The sequence below is a fragment of the Heterodontus francisci genome, chromosome 40 (assembly GCF_036365525.1).
Source record: "Heterodontus francisci isolate sHetFra1 chromosome 40, sHetFra1.hap1, whole genome shotgun sequence".
Taxonomy (NCBI): domain Eukaryota; kingdom Metazoa; phylum Chordata; class Chondrichthyes; order Heterodontiformes; family Heterodontidae; genus Heterodontus; species Heterodontus francisci.
Window position 1 is genome coordinate 33,934,221 of NC_090410.1, and position 23,919 is coordinate 33,958,139.

The following is a 23,919-nucleotide window of genomic DNA, read 5'->3' on the forward strand; positions in this document are numbered from 1 at the left end:
CTTGTTTTTGTTTGAAAAAAGAGAGTTGTTTGCTCCTGGACTGAAAAGAACTTGTGGCTGGCTCACCACAGCCTCTCCTGTCTGCTCACATCTCTTTCTCACAGAACTCCAAAAAACAACTGAAGACACATGAACGCCAAGAGAGAAAATTCTCCGACAGTGAACAAGGTTTCTGAAGAATACTGGGCCACAACAAATAGCAAGATCAACCTACAAAAGGACTTTACAGTGAGCTCGAAGAACTCTAACAACTCTTCAGATATTGCCTCAAACTTTTTAACTTCATTTTTCTTCTGCTCTTTTCTGTCTCTATTTGCATGTGTGTAATGCGTATGCATCCTAACGAGAGGTGTGGAGTGTATATGTAGGCATTCACCGAATTAGAGTTCATGTTTAATAAATATCACTTTTATTCTTTAAACCTAAGAAAGACTGTTTCAGCTCATTTCTTTTTTTTAATTCATTCATGGGATGTGGGCGTCGCTGGCTATGCCAGCATTTATTGCCCATCCCTAATTGCCCTTGAGATGGTGGTGGTGAGCTGCCTTTTTGAATTGCTGCAGTCCATTTGGGGTAGGTATACCCGCAGTGCTGTTAGGAAGGGAGTTCCAGGAGTTTGACCCAGTGACAGTGAAGGAATGGCGATATAGTTCCAAGGCAGGATGGTGTGTGACTTGGAGGGGAACTTGCAGGTGGTGGTGTTCCCATGTATTTGCTGCCCTTGTCCTTCTAGTTGGTAGAGGTCACAGGTTTGGAAGGTGCTGTCTAAGAAGCCTTGGTGCATTTCTGCAGTGCATCTTGTAGATGGTACACACTGCTGCCACTGTGCGTTGGTGGTGGAGGGAGTGAATGTTTGTAGATGGTGTGCGAATCAAGCGGGCTGCTTTGTCTTGGATGGTGTCGAGCTTCTTGAGTGTTGTTGGAGCGGCACCCATCCAGGCAAGTGGAGAGTATTCCATCACACTCCTGACTTGTGCCTTGTAGATGGTGGACAGGCTTTGGGGAGTCAGGAGGTGAGTTACTCGCCGCAGGATTCCTCGCCTCTGACCTGCTCTTGTAGCCACAGTATTTATATGGCTAGTCCAGTTCAGTTTCTGGTCAATGGCAGCCCCTTGGATGTTGATAGTAGGGGATTCAATGATGGTAATGCTGTTGAATGTCAAGGGGAGATGGTTAGATTTGCTCTTGTTGGAGATGGTCATTGCCTGGCACTTGTGTGGCGCGAAAGTTACTTGCCACTTATCAGTCCAAGCCTGGATATTGTCCAGGTCTTGCTGCATTTCTACACGACTGCTTCAGTATCTGAGGAGTCACGAATGGTGCTGAGCATTGTGCAATCATCAGTGAACATCCCCACTTCTGACCTTATGATTGAAGGAAGGTCATTGATGAAGCAGCTGAAGATGGTTGGGCCGAGGACACTATCTGGAGATACTCCTGCAGTGAAGTCCTGGAGCTCAGATGATTGACCTCCAACAACCACAACCATCTTCCTTTGCACTAGGTATGACTCCAGCCAGCGGAGCATTTTCCTCTTGATTCCCATTGACCTCAGTTTTGCTCGGGCTCCTTGATGCCATACTCGGTCAAATGCTGCCTTGATGTCAAGGGCAGTCACTCTCACCGCACCTCTTGAGTTCAGCTCTTTTGACCATGTTTGAACCAAGTCTGTAATGAGGTCAGGAGCTGAGTGGCCCTGGCAGAACTCAAAATGTGCATCACTGAGCAGGTTATTGCTAAGCAAGTGCTGCTTGATGGCACTGTTGATGACACTTTCAATCACTTTACTGATGATTGAGAGTCGGCTGATCGGGACGTAATTGGCGGGGTTGGAATTGCCTTATAATTGAAAAGCCGTGAACAAGGATTCACCAAGGCAGAGCTAAAAGATAGTGTGTTTAAAATAAAACCTTGTTACAGTAAGACCAGGTGAAGGCTGAGAGGGCCCCCGAGACACCTTTCTCACCTGGTCATAACAGAAATTTGGGGGCTTGTCTGGGATTGACCCACAGATAAACAAGAGAAATCGGAAGTGGGAAGCCAAATTTAGCACAGGTTTTCTTGTGGTTGTGTCTGATTGCATACTAACATGTCTGCAACTGAACCTAATAGCTCCCCAAGCCAGGATGAAGTAACGTGGGGTAAGTAAAAGCACTGTCTATGGAAGAGATGAGGAAAATAGCTGAGCAGTGTGGGATCACTGTACATGGCAAGGCTAGGAAGTCTGAACTCCTAAGGCTAGTGGCCAATTATTTGTTCCTTGAATCTGAAGAAGCAGAAGCAGTGTTAGAAGCAAACCTAGACAGGATACTGCTAGCAAAGTTACATTTGGAACAAAAGAAACTTGAATTGGAGGAAAAAGAGAGAAAGAGAGGCAGGAGAGGTGGAAAGAGCGAGCTTTCCAGAAGGAACATGAAAAGAAAGAGAGACAGGATACAGAATGAGAGAAAGAGGAGAGAGACAAAGAAAGACAGGAGAAGGAACATGAGAGACAAGAGAGAGAGAGAAAGAATATTCCAGAAAGAATGCGAAGAAAAAGTTGAAGTGGCTTGAGTTAACTAGTGAAAGCATGGCCAATATGGAGGAGCATAATTCAGGGCTGGGAACAAAATTGCGAAAACTCACTCAAATCAATTCAAAAATTCAATGAGGAAGATGTGGAGTCAATTTTTGTGTCTTTTGAGAAACTGGCAAGGCACCTAAAATGGCCAGCTGAGACCTTATTTTACACAAAGCTAGCTAACTGGAAAAGCCCATGAGGTTAATTCCTTGCTGCCAAATGAGAGTTCATTAAATTACAAAGTGACCAAAAATGCTATCCTCGGGTCATATGAATTAGTATCCGAAGCTTATTGCCAAAGGTTCAGAACCCTCAAAAAGCAAGCTAATCAACCTGGAGTTTGAAAGAAGTAAGCAGCTGGCTTTTGACCAGTGGCTGAGGGCTCTTAAAGTACAGATCAGCTATGAGAATCTCAGGGAAGTAGTTCTGTTAGAGGAATTTAAAAACTCTCTCCCACTCTTTGTGGGCGGCACAGAGCGCGCAGTGGTTAGCTCCGCAGCCTCACAGCTCCAGCGACCCGGATTCAATTCAGGGTACTGCCTGTGTGGAGTTTGCAAGTTCTCCCTGTGTCTGCGTGGGTTTTCTCTGGGTGCTCCGGTTTCCTCCCACAGCCAAAAGACTTGCAGGTTGGTCGGTAAATTGGCCATTATAAATTGCCCCTAGTATAGGTAGGTGGGAGGGAAATATAGGGATCGATGGGGAATATAGTTAGGAGTATGGGATTAGTGTAGGATTAGTATAAATGGGTGGTTGATAGTCAGCACAGAGTCGGTGGGCCGAAGGGCCTGTTTCGGTGCTGTATCTCTAAAACTAAAACTAAAAACTAAAGACTCATGTGGAGCAGCAGTGTGGTCAGAGCAGGCGTTCTGGCCAGTGAGTTTGCTTTAGTTTATGAGTCGATTTCCCAGGGGAGAATCTTTCCCGATCTCCCCTCAAATCTGAAAAGGACAAAGGGTGGGAAGGTGATCTCCACCCAGGCAATCCTAGGAGAGAAAGGAAATCAGGAGACACAGGGACCTTCCTCCAGCCAAAAAGGAAGGTGCTGTGAGCAAGATTGAGACCCGGAGACCTGTATGCTTCCATTGTAATAAAGCGGGGCATTTAAAAGTTGACTGCTGGAAACTAAAGGGAAATGCAGTTAATCAGGGCACACCCACTCAGTGAAGACATGGACCTGATGGAAAGCACAGCAAAGCAAGCTGTGGCCTCAACTGCAGTAAGAGTGCAACCCAGGAAGCTTGCTACGGCCAGTGCAGGAAAAGCTAATAGGATTCCTGAAGGGTATCAGGGTTTTGTGTTTGAAGGGAATGTAACCCCATATCACTCAAATGAGACCAGCAAGCCCATAGTAATTCTCAGTGTCAGAGGGGCAGCCAGAGCCCTTTTACTGGGAAAAGGCCTGACCTTTCCCCCAGAGAGTGCAGTGAATACCAAAATGGTGATGAATTGTAGTGGAGGGCAGTGTTTCCGTAGGGATTGTCCCCAGATTAAGTTGAAATGAGAGTCCATTTTCAATTGTCAAAAAGTCCAAAAAAACTGGAGATCACTGACTGGAAATGCTGAGTGGGGGAGGAGCTGTTGAAAATACCTCTTCTCTTACTCTTTCTTCTTCTTGCACTCTCGAAGGTAAATGGAGGTTGTAATGCAGGCCCCCCATTGCCAAGAATGAGGCACATTAATTTCGTCACATGGACATTAAACTTCAAACGGTTGCTGGGAAGAAAAGAGGGTCTATTACAAGGAATTGTTAGGCCCCAAGCCGGAAAGTAACTTTTGCATACTGACAGCCAGTGTTGGAACAATGGAACCTGTCCCTGCCCCTAATACACAGAACAGACGTGGTCAGACCAGTTTAGTCACATGACTAACTGGCTGTTGCAGTGTTTTGAACTGAGTGTTTTAAATTCGAGAAACATTGTTTGAAAAAAGAAAGCTGTTTGCTCCTGGACTGAAGAGACCTCATGGCTGACTCGCCACAGCCTCTCCTGTCTGCTCGCATCACTTTCTCATGGAACACTAAAAACCAGCTGAAGACACATGAATGCCAAGAGAGAAAAGTCTCCTACAGTGAACAAGGTTTGAGAAGAATACTGGGCCCCAACGAAAAGGAAGATCGACCTACAAATGGACGATATGGTGAGCTTGAAGAACTGTAACAAGCTCTTCAGATAATGCCTTAAAACTTTCCACTTTATTTTTTGACTGCTCTTTTCTGTGTCTATTTGCACGTGAGTATCGTGTATGCTTGTTAATGTGCGGCGCAGTGTGTATCCTTAGGCATTAACTGAAATTAGAGTTTTTAGTTTAAGTTTAATAAACTTCACTTTTCTTCTTTAAAACAAAGAAATCCTGTTTGTGCTCATTTCTATGCCTTATAATTGGAAAGCGGTGAACAAGGATTCACCAAGGGGGAGCTCAAAACAGGACGTGTTTAAAAATCAAAGCCTGTTGCAGTAATACCAGGTAAAGGCTGAGAGGGACCTGTCGACACCTTTCTCACCTGCTTTTAACAAGGTCTTTAATTGCTGAAGTCAACATTTTTTGATGGAGTGAAAGCTGGCAGAAAACAAGCTTTCTTGCTGTTTTTGCAGACTGTGTCTTTTTAATTTTCTTTGTTCTTAAAGGAAGGCCTCAGAGAGAAAATATGCAGCTTGAAGGGCAGCTGTGGTTTGCACGAGATGTTCCCTCCACTGCTACAGTTTCAAATTCAAGCAGGCTGAAAAGGGTGGCTTCTGGGTCCTGTGACTGGACCCTTTCAAGTAGCTGTCCCACCTGCTCTCGCTCCTCCATTTTAACAAGTGGAACATGGAAGTAAAAACTTAGACGTGCTGTATAAAATGGCAGTTGACATTAATAGCCAGGTGCACAAAGCACAATTTATGGTTAGTTCTCTTTGGTTCATGACAATTTACAGTTGGTTCTCATCTATTCGTGACACTTGGAGGAATGTATATTTGCTGGAAACCGTGTAATACTTCTTTGAATACTAGCCATTGCCTGTCTACCATCAAATCTTTTAATGCATTTTCCCAATCCATCATAGCCAACTTGCCCCTCAAACCTTAGTTTCCTTTGTTCAGTTTTATGATCCTAGTTTCAGAATGAACTGTATCTCTTTCAAACTTAATGTAAAATTCTATCATATTGTGGACACTATTTCCTGATGACTCCTTTACAGCAAGGTTATTAATTAGCCCTTTCTCATTACATAATACTAAATCTAAAATAGCTTGATCCCTCATTTGTTCTTCAACATACTGCTCCAGAAACCCCTCTTGTACACATTCAGGAATTCATACTCCACTGCATTAGTGCTAATTAGGTGGAACCAATCTATATAATTGAAGTCACCCATTATTACTGTACTGCCCATGTTATACGCTGCTCTCATTTCCTGATGTATACCATGCCCATCATTACCACTAGAGTTTGGTGACCTATATAAATTTAAACCAATGTTTGCTGCCCCTTGCTGTTTCTTTGCTCGCCCAAACTGATACTACATCTTGCTCCTTCGATCAAAGATCCTCTCACTAATGCACTGATCTCCTCCTTTATTAACAGTGTTACCCCACCTCCTTTTCCCTTCCGCCTATCGTTCCTAAATGACAAATATCCCAGAACGTTCAGTTCCCAGTCCTGGTCACCCTGTAACCATGTCTCTGCCTTGGCAATTAAATCATACACATACACTGTTTGTGCCTTCAAATCATCTACCTTGTTGTGAAAGAGGATTGGTAATTAACAGGAAACCGAGAGTTGAGATAAATGTGGCATTTTCAGGTTGGCAAACAGTAACTAGTGCAGTGCCACAGGGATCAGTGCTGGGGCCTTAACTATTTACGATCTACATTAATGACTTGGACAAAACGACTGAATGTATTGTAACCAAATTTGCAGATGATACAAAGATATTAGGAAAATAAGTTGTGAGGAGGACATAAGGTGTCTGCAAAGAGATATCGATATGTTAAGTGCATGGTCGAAATCTGGCAGCTGGAGTATAATGTGGGAAATGGTGAGGTTGTCCACTTTGGCAGGAAGAATAGAAAAGCAAAATATTACTGAAAGGAAGAGAGATTGCAGAATGCTGCAGTGCAGAGGGAAATGGGGGTCCTTGTACATGAATCACAAGAACATAACATGCAGGTGCAGCACGTAATGAGGAAGGCAAATGGTATGTTGGATTTATTGCAAGGGGGACGGAGTATAAAAGCATGAAACTCTTCCTACAACTGTACAGGGCATTGATGAGACAGCAGGTAGAGTACTGCATACAGTATTGGTCTCCCTATATAAGGAGGGATATACTTGCATTGGAGGCAGTTCAGAGAAGGTTCACCTCACTGATTTCAGGGATGAAGGGCTTGTCTTATGAGGAAAGGTTGAGCAGTTTGGGCAGAAACTCATTGGAGTTTAGACAACTGAGAGGTGACCTTATCGAAACAGACAAGATTCTGAGGAGGCTTGTGAGGTTAGATGCTGAAAGGAAGTTTCCCCTTGTCTGGAAATCTAGAACTAGGAGGCACAGTTTAAAAATAAGGGGTCTCCCTAATAAGACAGAGATGTGGAGGAATTCGGTTTGTCAGAGGGTCACTAATCTTTGGAATTCTCTTCCCAAGAGAGCAGTGGATGCTGGGTCATTGAATATATTCCAGGCTGAGTTAGACAGATCTTTGATCTCCAAGGGAGTCGGGAGTTATGGGGGGCAGCAGGAAAGTGGAGTGAATGTGACAATCAGATCTTGTTAAATGTCGGAGCAGGTTTTAGGGGCCGAATGGCCTCCTCCTGCTCCCATCTCTTATGTTCTTAAAAAGTGGGACATAGGGAGGGAGGCGCCAAAGAAGTGCTGGCAAGTGGGGTGAAGCATCACCTCATCCTGACACATTCATGTCAGCCACTGACCACCTTCTTTCACAGCTCACCCCATTAACTCCCCCGAGAGCTGATGGGAGGATGAGCTATACAGGATACCCCAGGAGGGGACGAGGTGATGCCATGAGCAGAACTGTCATGTCGATCTCTCTGTGAAGTATGACTACCTCCCTCTTTCCACTTACAGGACAAGAGGGCCCATAATAGGAGGGAGACATCACTGACTGGCGGAGGCATCCCAGACATCAGACCTCTCTCCAAGGCTGAGGAGGAGGCACTTGAACTAATGGGTCCCAGGGCGGCCACTCAATAACGGATGGTTAGACTGGAGTCTCCTCACTAAAGAGTGAGGATTGTCTTCCATCAACAAACAGATCACTTCCAGAGACCCCATCATGTATGGTTGCTATGACACGATCTGCTCATGCTGAACCGCACATGTTTTGCAGGCCGATGTCCACAGGAGACTCTACTAGGAGGAGGACATCATTCCACTTCAGAGGAGGATCCACAGTCACAGGATGCACTGTCCAATGAATCTCCGGCACCTTCCACCCGTGCAGATAATATCACCTTCCGAAGAAGGGGCACTGACCCGAAACGTTAACTCTGCTTCTCCTTCCACAGATGCTGCCAGACCTGCTGAGTGATTCCAGCATTTCTTGTTTTTAATTTCACCTCACTGGGTTTCTACTCGATTTTAGAATCAGGGTCACAATCTTGTGCCCGAGCAGCTGGCTGAGGTTGGGACAGTCGTGGTCTCTGACAGTCGGAGTATACTGGGTTAGAGGCCTGCTACCCGACCAGAACCTGACGGGACATCCTGGTAAACCTCTTCTGTACCCTCTCCAAAGCCTCCACGTCCTTGGTAGTGTGGCGACCAGAATTGCACGCAATATTCTAAGTGTGGCCTAACTAAAGATCTGTACAGCTGCAGCATTGCTCGCCAATTTTTATACTCTATGCCCCGACCGATGAAGGAAAGCATGCCGTATGCCTTGTATGTATGTCTGTCAGGGACCCACATTTGTCTTTGCTATTTTTCTCTTCACAGATAGAAACTTTTACAGTCAGTTTTTATGTTCTCTGCAAGCTTATTCTCATACTCTATTTTCCCCTTCTTAATCAATCCCTTTGTCGCCTTTGTTGAATTCTGAAGTGCTCCCAATCTTCAGGTTTGCTGCTTGTTCTGGCCATTTTATGTTTCTCCTCCTTGTTCTAACACTATCCCTAATTTCTTTTGTAAGCCACGGTTGAGCCACCCTTCCTGTTTTATTTTTGCTCCAGACAGGAATGAACAATTTTTGTAATTCATCCATGCGCTCTATAAATGCTAGCCATTGCCTATCCACTGTCAACCCTTTAAGTAACATTCTCCAAACTATCATACCCAACTCGCTAATTACATTCGGGGCCTTGCTCGACTCCAAACACGACCCACTACAATCTAAAGCCCTTAATAAATTACAATAATTTTTTAAAAAGCACACTTTAGTCGTGCGAACCTTATCACTTGAGTTTTTTTTTGGAATGGCTATGAATGAAGGCAGTCGATATGATTCCACAACCGAGATTGTCAGGTAAAAATAAAACTCCTGGAATTGAAGGCAAATGATTGACCTGGTTAGAAGATTGGTTATGCAGTAGAACATAGAGAGTTTGGATAATCAGAATGTATTTGTATTGGAAGGAAATGGCTAGCAATGTGCCAAGATGACCTGTTCTGAGGCCTCAACTATTCACAATATATATTAAAAACTTAAGGCAATAATGAATTTGAGATCCAAATTTGCCAAATCATCAAAAGGCTGAATCTTAATTCACAAAAACAGGTGGATTGGGGTTGTGCCAGAGATTAAATGTAAAGAATCTGAAACAGGAACCCAAACTGCATCATATCCCACGGTCATGGATCAGTAGCAGAAGCCGGGGGATTAAAACCTCAGCATGTCCAAGGGTCACTGATCAGGAGAGTGACCCTGGTAATTGCTCCACCATATCCCCTGGTAACTGATTCCTATTGTAACTGACTAGACGGAGAATTTATCTCTTTGGTTTTGCATGGCACCAGTCAGTGTGTTTACTCTCTGTGCACCAGGGAGGCCATATTTTAACAATGCACATTTATGAGTGCACATTAGCATTCTGTTTTTGTGTTTATTTATTGAACTCTTCAGGCATGAACTTCTCAAAACATTACTGATAGTTGGTGCGAAGCCTTATTTTTATCATAAAGTTCAAACACATTGTATTCCATTGCGGTATGCAGTGAGTTTTCAGTTTATTATACCCATGTATCCACCATATTGATATTCCTGCTCCCATCCTGATGTATAATGTCCCTGTTTTTCCTCTTCCTTACAGTTAACTTAGTGACGATTGTGATCCTGTCTCGGGGAAAGTGTGGTCTCTCCAAATGTGTCACTCGCTACTTGGTGGCCATGGCAGTGACGGATCTACTGGTCATTATCTTCGATCTGATACTGAGGCAAATTCCCATTAGTTATCATAGAATGTTTCGATTTCTGTTTGATATTCCAGTGTGTAATATCCACGCCGTCCTACTTTATGCAGCAACGGACTGTTCTGTCTGGTTCACCGTCGCTTTCACCTTTGATCGATTTGTGGCCATTTGCTGCCAGAAACTGAAAACTAAACATTGCACTGAGAAATCGGCAGCTGTGATTATTGGAACAATGTCTGTGTTGTTCTGTGTGAAGAATATTTTCTGGTACTTTATGCTTTCAAGCAGCTATATGGGTCTGCGAGCCCCCTGGTTCTGCATTCTTCCCTGGAGTGTTCTGCTTTCACCAGTATGGGCAGCAATTGAATTGTTACATTATATTTTCACCCCGTGTGTACCATTTATTCTGATTCTGATGCTCAATATTTTAACTGTCAGGCACATTCTAGTGACCATCAGAATTCGCAAGAGACTTCGGGACCGGGTCAGTGGGGAGAGTCACAGTGATCCAGAGACAGTGAACAGAAGAAAATCAATCACTTCACTTTTTATGATATCGGGGAACTTTATCTTTCTGTGGGTTCTGTTCCTGGTGACTACGATGTATGTTAGAATTGGTCTGCTGTACCGGAATTTTACAGAAGACATGTCACCCATTGTACAACACCTTGCGGTTATGCTTCAGCTCCTGAGTTGCTGCACAAACACTTTTATTTACTCTGTGACCCAGAGTAAGTTTAGAGAGGAACTGAAGAATGGGGTGAAATATCCCTTCACTGTACTATTTAAGTTTATAAAATAATGAGGAAAATGGAAGATTTTTACATATAGAACAGATGTGAACCCAGCCTCTCTCCACTCAGTCTCTGTAATCACATTGTTTTAAAGACAAACTGAGATGATTTGATTCAGTTTGCATTTAATTTAAGGTACCTTTTGCAAACGTAGAACAACTGCCATATGCAGAAATTCCTTTACGCTCATCATACATATGGAATAAAATTAAACTAATATGCAGCATGTCCCCTGATCACTCCCCATGTCTCTGTTTTATTGGATAAACCTACAGCTTCCCACTTTATCTCTCTCAGCATCCTCCACAGTGGTCATCGAGGTACTCGGCGATCGCTCATTACGAGCATCAATCCCAATTGACCCATCCTAATCATTCACTGAATTTCCCACCCAGTGCACCCGCTGAGGGCTAATCTTTCAATATCTTTATCATCCAACTCACCCCTCCCACTATAGACTCAGCCAGCGGATCAGCTGTCACCATCCTGCTTCACATCTCCCACCAAAATATCAAGGCCCTTTCCATCCATGATGTTATGTGGATGATTTCATTGACATCCTGGCCTAACACATCCCCTGGTGTTCACGATGGAGAAGAATGATGTCGGTGTAGAGAGCAGGGAGGGGGATTGTGATATACTTAAACAAATCAGCATTGAAAGAGAGGAAGTATTAGATGTTTTAGCGGGCTTCAAACTGGATAAATCCCCAGGCCCAGATGAGATGTATCCCAGGCTGTTATGTGAAGCAAGGGAGGAGATAGCAGGGGCTCTGACACAAATTTTCAAATCCTCTCTGGCCATAGGAGAGCTACCAGAGGATTGGAGGACAGCGAATGTGGTACCATTATTCAAGAAGGGTAGCAGGTACAAACCAGGTAATTAAAGGGCAGTGAGTCCAACATCAGTGGTAGGGAAACTATTGGAAAAATTCTGAGGGACAGGATTAATATCCACATGGAAAGGTAGGGATTAATCAGGGCTAGTCAGCATGGCTTTGTCAGGGGAAACTGAAATAAATTTTTTGAGGATGTGACTTGATGTGTGGATCAGGGTAAGGCCGTAGTCTACATGCACTTCAGTAAGGCTTTTGACAAGTTCCGCATGGGAGATTGGTTAAGAAGATAAGAGACCATGGGATCCAGGGTAATTTGGCATATTGGATCCAAAATTGGCTTTGTGGCAGGAGGCAGAGGGTAATGGTCTAGGATTGATTTTGCAAGTGGAAGCCTGTGACCAGTGGTGTACCACAGGAAGCGGTGCTGGGACCCTTGCTGTTTGCAGTGTACGTTAATGATTTAGACATAATTATAGGAAGTATGATCAGTAAGTTTGCAGATGACATGAAAATTAGTGGTGTCGTAAATAGTTAGCAGGAAAGCCTTAGATTTCATGACGATATAGATGGGCTGGTAAGATGGGCGGAGCAGTGGCAAATGGAATTTAATCCTGAGAAGTGTGAGGTGATGCATTTTGGGGAAACTAATAAGGCAAGGGAACATACAATGAATGGTAGTAGCCTAGGAAGTACAGAGGGGTCAGAGGGACCTTGATGTACTTGTCTATAGATCACTGAAGGCAGCAGCACAAGTAGATAAGGTGGTTAGGAAGGCATATGGGATACTTGCCTTTATTAGCTGAGGCATAGAATTTCAGAGCAGGGAGGTTATGATGGAACTGTATAAAGCATTAGTTAGGCCACAGCTGGAGTACTGTGTACACTTCTGGTCGCCACACTGCAGGAAGGATGTGATTGCACTGGAGAGGGTGCAGATAAGATTTACCAGAATGTTGCTTGGGCTGGAGCATTTCAGCTATGAAGAGTGACTGGATAGGCAAGGGTTGGTTCCCTTAGAACAGGGAAAGCTGAGGGGCAACCTGATTTTTGGAAACAAAATTATGAGGGGCATTGAAAGGATAGATAGGAAGAAACTTTTTCACTTAGCGAAGGGATCTGTTTCACCTGTGACTGTACCACTTCCTCATTGCACTGCACACAGCACGAGTGTGATTAGATTTCAAACCCTGTCACTCTTCCAACATTTAGCCAAGACCTGAACCTGGATAAACGCTACTGTTTGTTTACATAGGAACACAGGAGCAGGAGTAGGCTATTCAGCCCATTGAGCCTGCTCCGCAATTCAACATGATCAAGGCTGATCATCCACTTCAATGCCTTTTTCCCACACGAAACCCATATCCCTTTATATCATTAGTATTTAGAAATCTGTCAATCTCTGCTTGAAACATACTCAATGACTGAGCTTCCACAGCCCTCTGGGGTGGAGAATTGCAAAGAGTCGCAACCCTCTAAGTAAAGAGATTTCTCCTCATCTCTGTCCCAAGTGGCTTCCCCCTTATTTTGAAATTGTGTCCCCTGGTTCTAGACTTCCCAACCAAGGGAAACATCTTAGCTGCATCTGCCCTGTCTATCCTTTGAAGTATTTTGAAGGTTTCAATGAAATCACCTCTCATTTTTGCAAACTCTATAGAATACAAGCCCAGTTTCCCCAATCTCTTTTCATAGGACAGTCCCATTATCTCAGTAACAAATCTGATGAATCTTCGTTGCACTCACTCTATGGCAATAATATCCTTCCTCAGGTAAGGGGATTAAAAATGCACACAGGTGCAGTCTAACCAAGGTTCTATACAATTGAAGCAAGACTTTGCTACTCCTGTACTCAAATCCTCTTATGATAAAGGCTAAAGGTCGCCACATTACCAGAAGGATGTGGAGGCTTTGGAGAGGGTACAGAAGAGGTTTACCAGGATGTTGCCTGGTCTGGAGGGTATTAGCTATGAGGAGAGGTTGGATAAAGTCGGATTGATTTCACTGCAACGACGGAGGTGCAGGGGCAACCTGATAGAGGCTTATAAAGTTATGAGCGGCATGGACAGAGTGGATAGTCAGAAGCTTTTTCCAGGGTGGAAGAGTCAGTTACTAGGGTACATAGGTTTAAGGTGCGAGGGGCAAAGTTTAGAGGGGATGTGCCTGGTACTTGCTGCCAGGGAAGGTGGTGGAAGTAGGTACGATAGCGACGTTAAAGAGGCATCTTGACAAATACATGAATAGGATGGGAATAGAGGGATACGGACCCTGGAAGTGCAGAAGGTTTTAGTTTAGACAGGCATCAATTTTGACGCAGGCTTTAAGGGCCGAATGGCCTGTTCCTGCGCTGTACTGTTCTTTGTTCTTTATTCTTTGTTCGAACATCCCATTAGCCTTCTTCATTGCTAGCTGCACCTGCATGCTGGCTTTCAGTAACTTATTGACAAAGACACCCAGGTCGCTTTGTACATCTACACTTTCTAATTTCTTCCTATTTAAGAAATACTCTGCACCTCTATTATTCCTGCCAACATGGATAACCTCACATTTTCCCACATTATATTCCATCTCTCACATTCTTGCCCACTCACTAAGTCTGTTCAAATCCCCTTGAAGCCACTTTGCATCTTCCTCACAACACACATTCCCATCGACTTTTGTGTCATCGGCAAACTTGGAAATATTACATTTGGTGCCCACATCCAAATCATTGATATATATTGTGAACAGCTGGTGCCCAAGTATTGATCCTTGCAGTACCCACTAGTCACAGACTGCCAATGCGAGAATGACCCGTTTATTCCTAAACTCTGCTTTCTGCCTGTTAATCAATCCTTAATCCATGCCAGTATATTACCTCCTATCCCATGTGCTTTAATTTTACGAATCAACCTCCTGTGGGGGACTTTAACAAAAGCCTTTCGAACGGAACGCACTCATGTTTTTGTGTGTACTCTTCTCACAGAGATTGGATATTGTCTAGAAAACATTTAGTGACCAACATTTCCTTATATGTTTCCCAGAAACCCTTCTTTATACTATCCTTTCACCAAATAGCATGTATTTTAAAGAGACACCACTGGGTCAGTTTAATCTACCACCCTTCCGAAGAGATTATCCCCGTAAGAATTATCACTGGCCAAACAATGTTCCTACATTTGTGAAACATGCTTTAACTATCTCGGTTTATGTACTTGTCAAAGTCCAGGGTTTCGGCATCACTTGTAAGATCTGGAGTTTGCTTTAATTTAATTGTAAGACTTGGGTCAATTATAATTACAGTCTAAGTTGGGAGAGCAGATGTAAAAGGGACTTACAGCTCAGACTAGCTACAAAACCACACGGGTACGAGTAGTTTTTCACAAGCTTCACAGACTTTATTGCGTTTTCTACAATCAGCACAAAACTGTGATATTTAGCAAAGGGCAGTGGTGAGCAGTTGTGTTCACGATGGAACACCGGTCCTCAACCTCCGGTTAACTGCGATGCCTTGTCTCTTGATTGAAGTCTATCTTCTGTCTTCGTTTGGATGATGGTGCGTGCTTTCGGGGTTCTTACAAGTTCTTACTTTAAATAGCTTTCCCAGCTTGGTTCTGTGCCATATTAGGTAAAACCCCATTTCTGTTCATCTGATTGGTCAGTCATTAACTAACTGCCCTTCCATGATGGTACTTTGACCTTGTTTAGATCATTGTCATTGTCATTCAGGGGGCTCCAGATTCATGTTTCCTTGCTGTATATTCATCAACAATGATCACTTGATGAGATTGATCCTGAAAGGGAGTATTTTTGAGAGACAAGGGTGGTGTTGTTGTTGTATGGTGTTCCGACCTCTACCTTGTAGAGGCTCAACGCCAACTTTCAGATCCTTCTTTCTACCTCTCCCTGGACCATGACCCCAAAACCGAACATCAAGCGACTGTCCACAGGACTGTCACTGACCTCATCTCTTCTGGTGATCTTCCCTCCACAGCTTCCAACCTCATAGTCCCACAACCCCGGTCAGCCTGCTTCTACCTGCTTCCCAAAATCCACAAACACGACTGTCCCAGCAGACCCATTGTGTCAGCCTGCCTCTGCCCCACTGAGCTTATTTCTTCCTATCTTGACTCTATCTTTTCTCCGCTGGTCCAGTCTCCTCCCACCTACATCCATGACTCTTCTGACACCCTACGTCATTCTGACAATTTCCAGTTTCCTGGCCACAACCGCCTCTTCTTTGCTATGGACGTCCAATCTCTCTGCACCTCCATCCCCCACCAGGATGGTTTGAGGGCTCTCCAGTTCTTCCCTGAACAGAGGCCCAACCAGTCCCCATCCACCACCAACTTCCTCCGCCTGGATGAACTTGTTCTCACATTGAACAACTTCTCCTTCAACTCCGCTCCCTTCCTTCAAGTGAAAGGTGTTGCTGTAGGTACCCACATGGGTCCTAGTTATGCCTGTCTTTTTGTGGGATATGTCAAACATTCCTTGTTCCAGTCCTACTCAGGCCCCTCTCCTGACTCGTCTTCCGGGACATCGATGACTGTATCGGTGCCGTTTCCTGCTCCCGCCCGGAACTGGAAAACTTTATCAAATTTGCTTCTAATTTCCACCCTTCTCTCACCTTTACATGGTCCATCTCTGACACTTCCCTTCCCTTCCACGACTTCTCTGTCTCCATCTCTGGGGATAGGCTGTCAACTAATATCCATTATAAGCCCACCGACTCCCACAGCTAGCTCGACTACACTTCTTCACACCCTGCTTCCTGGAAGGACTCCATTCCAATCTTCCATTTTCTCCATCTCCGACGCACCTGCTCTGATGATGCTACCTTCCACGACAGCACTTCTGATATGTCTTTCTTTTTCCTCAACCGAGGATTCCCCCCATTGTGTATGACAATGCCATCAACTGTGTCCAGACCATTTCCTGCACCTCTACACTCACCCCTTCCCCTCCCTTCCAGAACAGCGAAAGGGTTCCCCTTGTCCTCACTTTCCACCCCATCAACCTCCATATCCAAAGGATCATCCTCCGCCATTTCCGCCACCTCCAGCCACCTACCAAATGCATTTTCCCCTCCCTTCCCCTGTCAGCATTCTGAAGGGATCATTCCCTCCGCGACACCCTGGTCCACTCCTCCATTACCCCTACTGCCTTCCAGTTTTTGCTCCTAAAGTGGATAACCTCACATTTATCCACATTATACTGCATCTGCCATGCATTAGCCTACTCACTCAACTTGTCCAAATCACCCTGAAGCCTCTCTGCATCCTCCTCACAACTCACCCTCCCATCCAGTTTTGTGCCATCTGCAAATGTGGAGATATTACATTTAGTTCCCTCATCTAAATCATTAATGTATATTGTGAATAGCTGGGGTCCCTGCGGTACCCCACTGGTCAATGCCTGCCATTCGGAAAAAGACCCATTTATCCCTACTCTTTGTTTCCTGTCCACCAACCAATTTTCTATCCATCACAAAACACTTCCCCCAATCCCATGCGCTTTAATTTTACACGCTAATCTCTCACGTGGAACTTTGTCAAAAGCCTTCTGGAAGTCCAAATAAACCACATCCACTGGCTTTCCCTCATCAACTCTACCAGTTACATCCTCGAAGAATTCTAGTAGATTTGTCAAGCATGATTTCCCTTTCGTAAATCCATGCTGACTCTGCCCGATTCTACCACTGTTCTCTAAGTGCTCTGCTATAAAATATTTGATAATGGACTTTAGAATTTTCCCCACTACAGATGTCAGGTTGCCTGATCTATAAATCCGTGTTGACACTGCCTAATCCTACCATTATTTTCTAAGTGTCCTGTTACCACATCCTTTGCAATAGATTCAAGCATTTTCCCTACTACTGACGTCAGGCTCACAGGTCTGTAGTTCCTGGTTTTCTCGCTCCCTCCTTTCTTAAATAGTGGCGTTGCATTTGCTACCTTCCAATCTGCAAGAACTGTTCCAAAATCTATAGAATTTTGGAAGATGATCACCAACACATCCACTATCTATTCAGCCACCTCTTTCAACACTGGGATGTCGATCATCAAGTCCAGAGGATTTACCAACTTTCAGTCCCATTAGTTTCTCCAGTACTTATTTTTATGAATATGCTTTTTTTCAGTTCCCCATTCTCACTAGTACCTTGGCTCTGCAGAATTTCTGGGAAGCTTCTTATATTTTCCTCTGTGAAGACAGACACAAAGTATTTGTTTAGTTTCTTTGCCATTTCCTTATTGCCATTATAAATTTCCCTGAAATGGGCCCCCATTTTTCTTTGTTAATCTTTTCCTTTTTACATACCTATAAAAACTTTTACAGCCCATTTTTATGTTCCTCACGAGTTTAATTGCATATTCTATTTTCCCTTTCTTTATCAGTTTCTTGGTCCTCCTTTGATGAATTCTAAAAACCCTCCAATCCTCAGGCTTACTACTTTTTTGGCAATGTTATAAGCCTCTTCCTTTGGCCTCATGCAATATTTAATTTACTCGTTCACCACGGTTTGGATAATTTTTCCTGTCGGGTTTTGTGTTCAATGGAATGTATAGTTGTTGTAAAGCATGTATTAGTTCTTTAAATGCTAGCCATTGCCTGTCTCCTGTCATACCTTTTAAAGAAAAGGTTTGGACCAAAAGGGAAATAAAATCTACATTCACTACCCATCAGCTTGTCCATAGCAGCTTTCAAGGCTTCGAGCTGACTTGTTGGTACTGTGTCTGCATCACTCACTACTCCTGTAACTCCTGAAAGGACAAAGACTGTTAAGGAAAATCTTACAAGGAGACAGAATATGCTAACTCTAAAAGATTACACAACAGACAGTTTATGTGAAATTAAATTTGAATTACAATAAAAGCTTTTCATTACAGTCCCTGGAATTTTGCTGCGTAAATCATTTCTCACAGACAAAGAACAGTACAGCACAGGACAGGCCATTCGGCTCTCCAAGCCTGCGCCGATCTTGATGCCTGCCTAAACTAAGACCTTCTGCGCTTCCAGGGCCCATATCCCTCTATTCCCTTCCTATTCATGTAGAGCAGGACAGTTGGGTATTTTAAGTGCCGATGGCAAAATTATGAAGCCCAACAGGGGATTGAGTGTGCCATAGAATCTTACAGCACAGAAGGAGGTCATTCCTCCCATCATGTCTGTGCTGGCTCTTTGAAAGAACTATCCAAAACGTCCCATTCCGCTGCTCCTTCCCCATCAGTCTACACATTTCATTTTTTCAAGTATTTATCCAATTCCCTTTTGAAACTTTTGTTTAATCTGTGTGGCACAAAGTTAAATATTAAATCAACCTCAAAAGGAACCTGTGAAATGAGTCAATATAATTACATTCGTATATAATTGTCTTTATTTGGTTACCCAGCACAGTGGGAGTCGAAGTTGCTTCACACATCATCAATTTCAGCACTAAGCTGGTTTACTTCCATAAAAATGTTCATGAAACAACATTAGATGGGTTTTCAAATTATTTTAATTTGAATTAATAGATAATTCAAACTTGCTCAGCTCAAATGAAGGGTTGATTCTATTGAGAAGCTTCTATTACAACTCAGCACTGTCTGCAATTCTAAGGTTTTTGCATTTTATTTAGGGAGTTGGAAAGTAAACAGACTAAAGTTAAACACGAGACAGTGCAAAACAATATTATATCCATAGCATGGTTATCAGACTCAGCACAATAGCTTATCATTGAAAATATCAAAAAAATATATAGTTTTAAAGAAGATTGTAGCTGAATAATTTTGAAAAGCATGAAGTGGCTATTCAGTTTGTGAAGTCTCAGCTGTCGGTACGTACTGTTAATTTAACATTCATTTTTGTTTTCGCACAGTGCTGCAATCAGAGCCTTCAGAATAAACGTCACAGAAATCATTGGACAGACATTTCAAAAAAGTTAGAGAGTGTCAACCAGCTCTTTATTGAAATTCAGAATAAATGTTGTGCTTGCTGCAGCCATTTATCAGGTTGTGGGAATGTATAGTGGCATAGTGTTAATGTCACGTAGCTAGTAACCTGGTGTTCCAGGGTGATATCCTGGGGAAATGGATTTAAAACCCACTCTTGCAGCTAATTGAATTAAATTAATTTTAAAAAATGGAATTAAATGCTAGTTTAAGTCAGAAGCCAGTATTGATTTTTGTAAAATCCCATCTGATTGACTGATATCCTTTGGAGAAGGAAATCTGCCGTCATTACCTGGTCTGGCCTATATGTGATTCCAGACCAACAGCAATAGGATTGACTCTTCACTGCACTCGGCAATAGCTTAGTAAGCTACTCAGTTGTCAATGACACCTTCCATCACTTTGCTAATGATCAAGAGTAGGCTAATAGGACCATAATTGGCCGGGTTGGATTTGTCTTTCTTTTTGTGTACAGGATATGCCTGGTAAGTTTTCCACATTGTCGGGTATCTGCCAGTGTTGTAGCTATAATGGAACAGCTTGGCCAAGGGCATGGCTAGTTCTGCAGCACAAGTCTTCTTAACTACAGAAGGAATATTGTCAGGGCCCATGGCCTTTGCAGTATCCAGTGCCTTCAGAAATTTTCTGATATCACGTGGAGTGAATCGAATTAGCTGAAGACTGGCATCTGTGATGCTGGGGACCTCAGCAGGAGGCTGAGATGGATCATCCACTCGGAACTTCTGGCTGAAGATGGATACAAATGCTTCAGCCTTGTCTTTTGCACTGATTTGCTGGGCTCCTCCATCATTGATGATGAGGATATTTGTGAAGCCTCCTCCAGCTGTTAGTTGTTTAATTGTCCACCACCATTGACGACAGGATGTAGCAAGACTGCAGAGCTTAGATCTGATCTGTTGGTTGTGGGATTGCCGAGCTCTGATAATCGTATGCTGCTTCCACTGTTTGGCTCAAAGGTAGTCCTGTGTTGTAACTTCACCAGGCTGATGCCTCATTTTTATGTATACCTGGTGTTGGTCCTGGCATGCTCTCCAACACTCTTTATTGAACCAGGCTTGGTCCCTTTGCCGGATGGTAATGGTAGAGTGACGGATATGCCGGGCCATGAGGTTACGGTTTGTGGTTGAATACAATTCTGCTGCTGCCATTTTTTAATTGGTTTATTTTGCAAGTTGCCCAGAGCAGGTGATGAGTCATTTCTTGCCATTCAGCAATCAGCTCAGAGGGAATTAAGAATCAAGTCAGACAGGTGGGACTGAAATCATTTGTAGGACAGAAAGCATCGGAGCGGCAGTTTCTTTTCCCTGAAGGGCAAAATGTTCTGCTGAAAGATCTCACTGTCCAGCATGAGAACCAACAAACACTGACCTGAAACACAACTGTGCTGGGATTCAAACCCACAACCTCTGAATGGGTTTGTTCAGCCATTAATGAAAAACACCAATGCTCACTCCATTAGGACACAGAACCAATGAGCAACAGAACACCAAAGGATTTCAGAGAAAAGCAAAATACTGTAGATTCTGGAAATCTGAAATAAAAATAAAAAGTGCTGAAAATACTCAGCAGGTCTGGCAGCCTCTGTGGAGAGAGAAGCAAAGTTAAAGTTTCAGGTCAGTGACCTTTCATCACAACTGGCAATGGTTAGAAATGTAAGAGATTTAAGCAGAGGTGTGGGGGTGGTGGGGGAGGAGAGAACAAAAGGGAAGGTGTGTGATAGGACAGAGGGTCGGAGAGATTAACTGACAAGGAGGTCATGGAGCAAAGGCAAAGAGAGTGTGCTAATGCTGTGGTGAAAGACAAAGCATTAGTGCAGAGAGAGTGTTAATGACTGAATAATGAACAGCCGAGACAAAAGCACAAACATGAAAAAAAACTGTAGGAACATAGAAGCAGGAGTAGGCCATTCAGCCCATCAAGCCTCCTCGCCATTCAATATGATCATGGCTGATCATCCACTTCAGTACTTTTTTCCCACACTATCCACATATCCACTTATGTCATTGGTATTTAGAAATCTGTCAATCTCTGATTTAAACATACTCAATGACTGAGCTTCCACAGCCCTCTGGGGTAGAGAATTTTACAACCTTCCGAGGAAAGAAATTTCTCCTTGTCCCTGTCCTAAGTGGCTTCTCCCTTATTTTGAAATTATGTCCCCTGGTTCTAGACTCCCCAATCAGGGGAAACATCTTAGCTGTATCTACCATGTCTATCCCTTGAAGTACTTTGTAGGTTTCAATGGGATCACCTATAATTCTTCAAAACTCTATGTAATACAGGCCCAGTTTCCCCAATCTCTCTTCATAGGACAGTCCCACCATCCCAGGAACAAGTCTGGTGAATCTTCGTTGCACTCCCTCTCTGGCAATAATATCCTTGCGAAGGTCAGGGGACGAAAACTGCAAACAGTACTCCAAGTGTGGTCTCAGCAAGCTTCTATACAATTATAGCAAGACTTCATTACTCCTGTACTCAAATCCTCTTGAGATAAAGGCTAACACACCATTAGCCTTCCTAATTGCCTGCTGCACCTGCATGTTAGTTTTCAGTGACTATTGACAAGGACACCCAGGTCCCTTTGTACATCTACTCTTTCAAATCTCTTACCATTTAAGAAATACTCTGCATATCTATTCCTCCTGCCAAAATGGATAACCTCACATTTTTCCACATTATATTCCATCTGCCACGTTCTTGCCGTCTCACGAAGTCTGTCCAAATCCCATTGAAGCCACTTTGCATCTTCCTCACAACACACATTCCCACCTAATTTTGTGTCATCTGCAAACTTGAAAATCTACATTTAGTGCCCACATCCAAATCATTAATATATATCGTGAACATCTGGGGCTCAAGCATTGATCCCTGTGGTACCCCACTAGACACAGCCTGCCAATACGAGAATGACCCGTTTATTCCTACTTTCTGCTTTATACCCGTTAACCAACCATTAATCCATGCCAGTATATTATCTCCTATCCCGTGTGCTTTAATTTTGCAAACCAATCTCCTGTGGGGAACTGTATCAAAAGCTTTCTGAAAATCCAAGTATATCATGTCCACTAAATCCCCTTTTTCAATTCTGTTAGTAGTATCCTCAAAAAACTCCAACAGGTTCATCAAACATGATTTCCCATTCATAAATCCATGTTGACTATGTCCAATCAGATCATTATTATCCAAGTGTCCATTTATCACATCCTTTAGAATAGATTGTAGCATTTTCCCAATGACTGATGTAAGGCTAACAGGTCTTTAATTCCCTGTTTTCTCTCTCCCTCCCTTCTTAAATAGTGGGGTGACATTTGCGACCTTCCAATCTGCAGGGACAGTTCCAGAATCTATAGAATTTTGGAAGATGATCACCAGTGCATTCACTATCTCCATAGCTACCTCTTTTAAAACTCTTGGCTGCAGAATGTCGGTCCTGGGGACTTATCAACCCTCAGCCCCTTTAATTTCTCCAATACTAATATTAATTTTCTTCAATTCCTCATTCCCACGAACCCCTTGGATCTCTAATTCTGGGAAATTTCTCATATTTTCCTCAGTGAAGACAGACACAAAGTAATCATTTAGCTTCTCTGCCATTTCTCTGTTCCCATTATAAATTCTCCTGACTCTGCCTGTAATGGACCCATATTTGTCTTTGCCAAACATTTCCTTTTTATGTACCTGTAGAAGTTCTAACAGGTCGTTTTGATTTTTTTTGTGAGCTTACATTCATATTCTATTCTCCCTTTCTTTATCAGTTTCTTGGTTATCCTTTGCTGTATTCTAAGATCCTCCAAATCCTCAGGTTTACTGCTATTTCTGGCAAATTTATAGGCCTTTTCTTTTAATCTTGTACAATCCTTAACTTCCTTTGTTAATCACGGTTGACTGCCGTTACTTTTGGGGTTTTTTGCGCCTTGAAGGAATGTATAGTTGATGTAAAATATGCAATATTTCTTTAAAGACTATCCATTGTCTATGTACTGTCATACCTTTTAATGTATTGTCCCAATCCACCTCAGCCAATTTGCCCCTCATACCTTCAGAATTTCGTTCGTTCAAATTTAACACCTTGGCTTCAGATTGAACTACCTCACTTTCAAACAATGTAAAATTCTATCGTATAATGGTCACTCATCCCTAAAGGTTCTTTTACAACAAGATTATTAATTAATTAATTAGCCCTTTCTCATTACATAATACGAGATTTAAAACAGCCTGCTCTCTAATTGGATCCTCAACATAGTGCTGGAGAAAACCATCCTTAACACACTCCAGAAACTTGTCCTCCACAACATTACTGCTCATTAGGTTTACCCAGTCTATATGCAGATTGAATTCACCCATGATTACTGTATTACCCATGCCACATGCTTCTCTAATCTCCTGATTAATACCATGCCCCACACTACCACTACTGTTTGATGGCCTATAAACAACTCTTACCAATGTTTGCTGTTTAC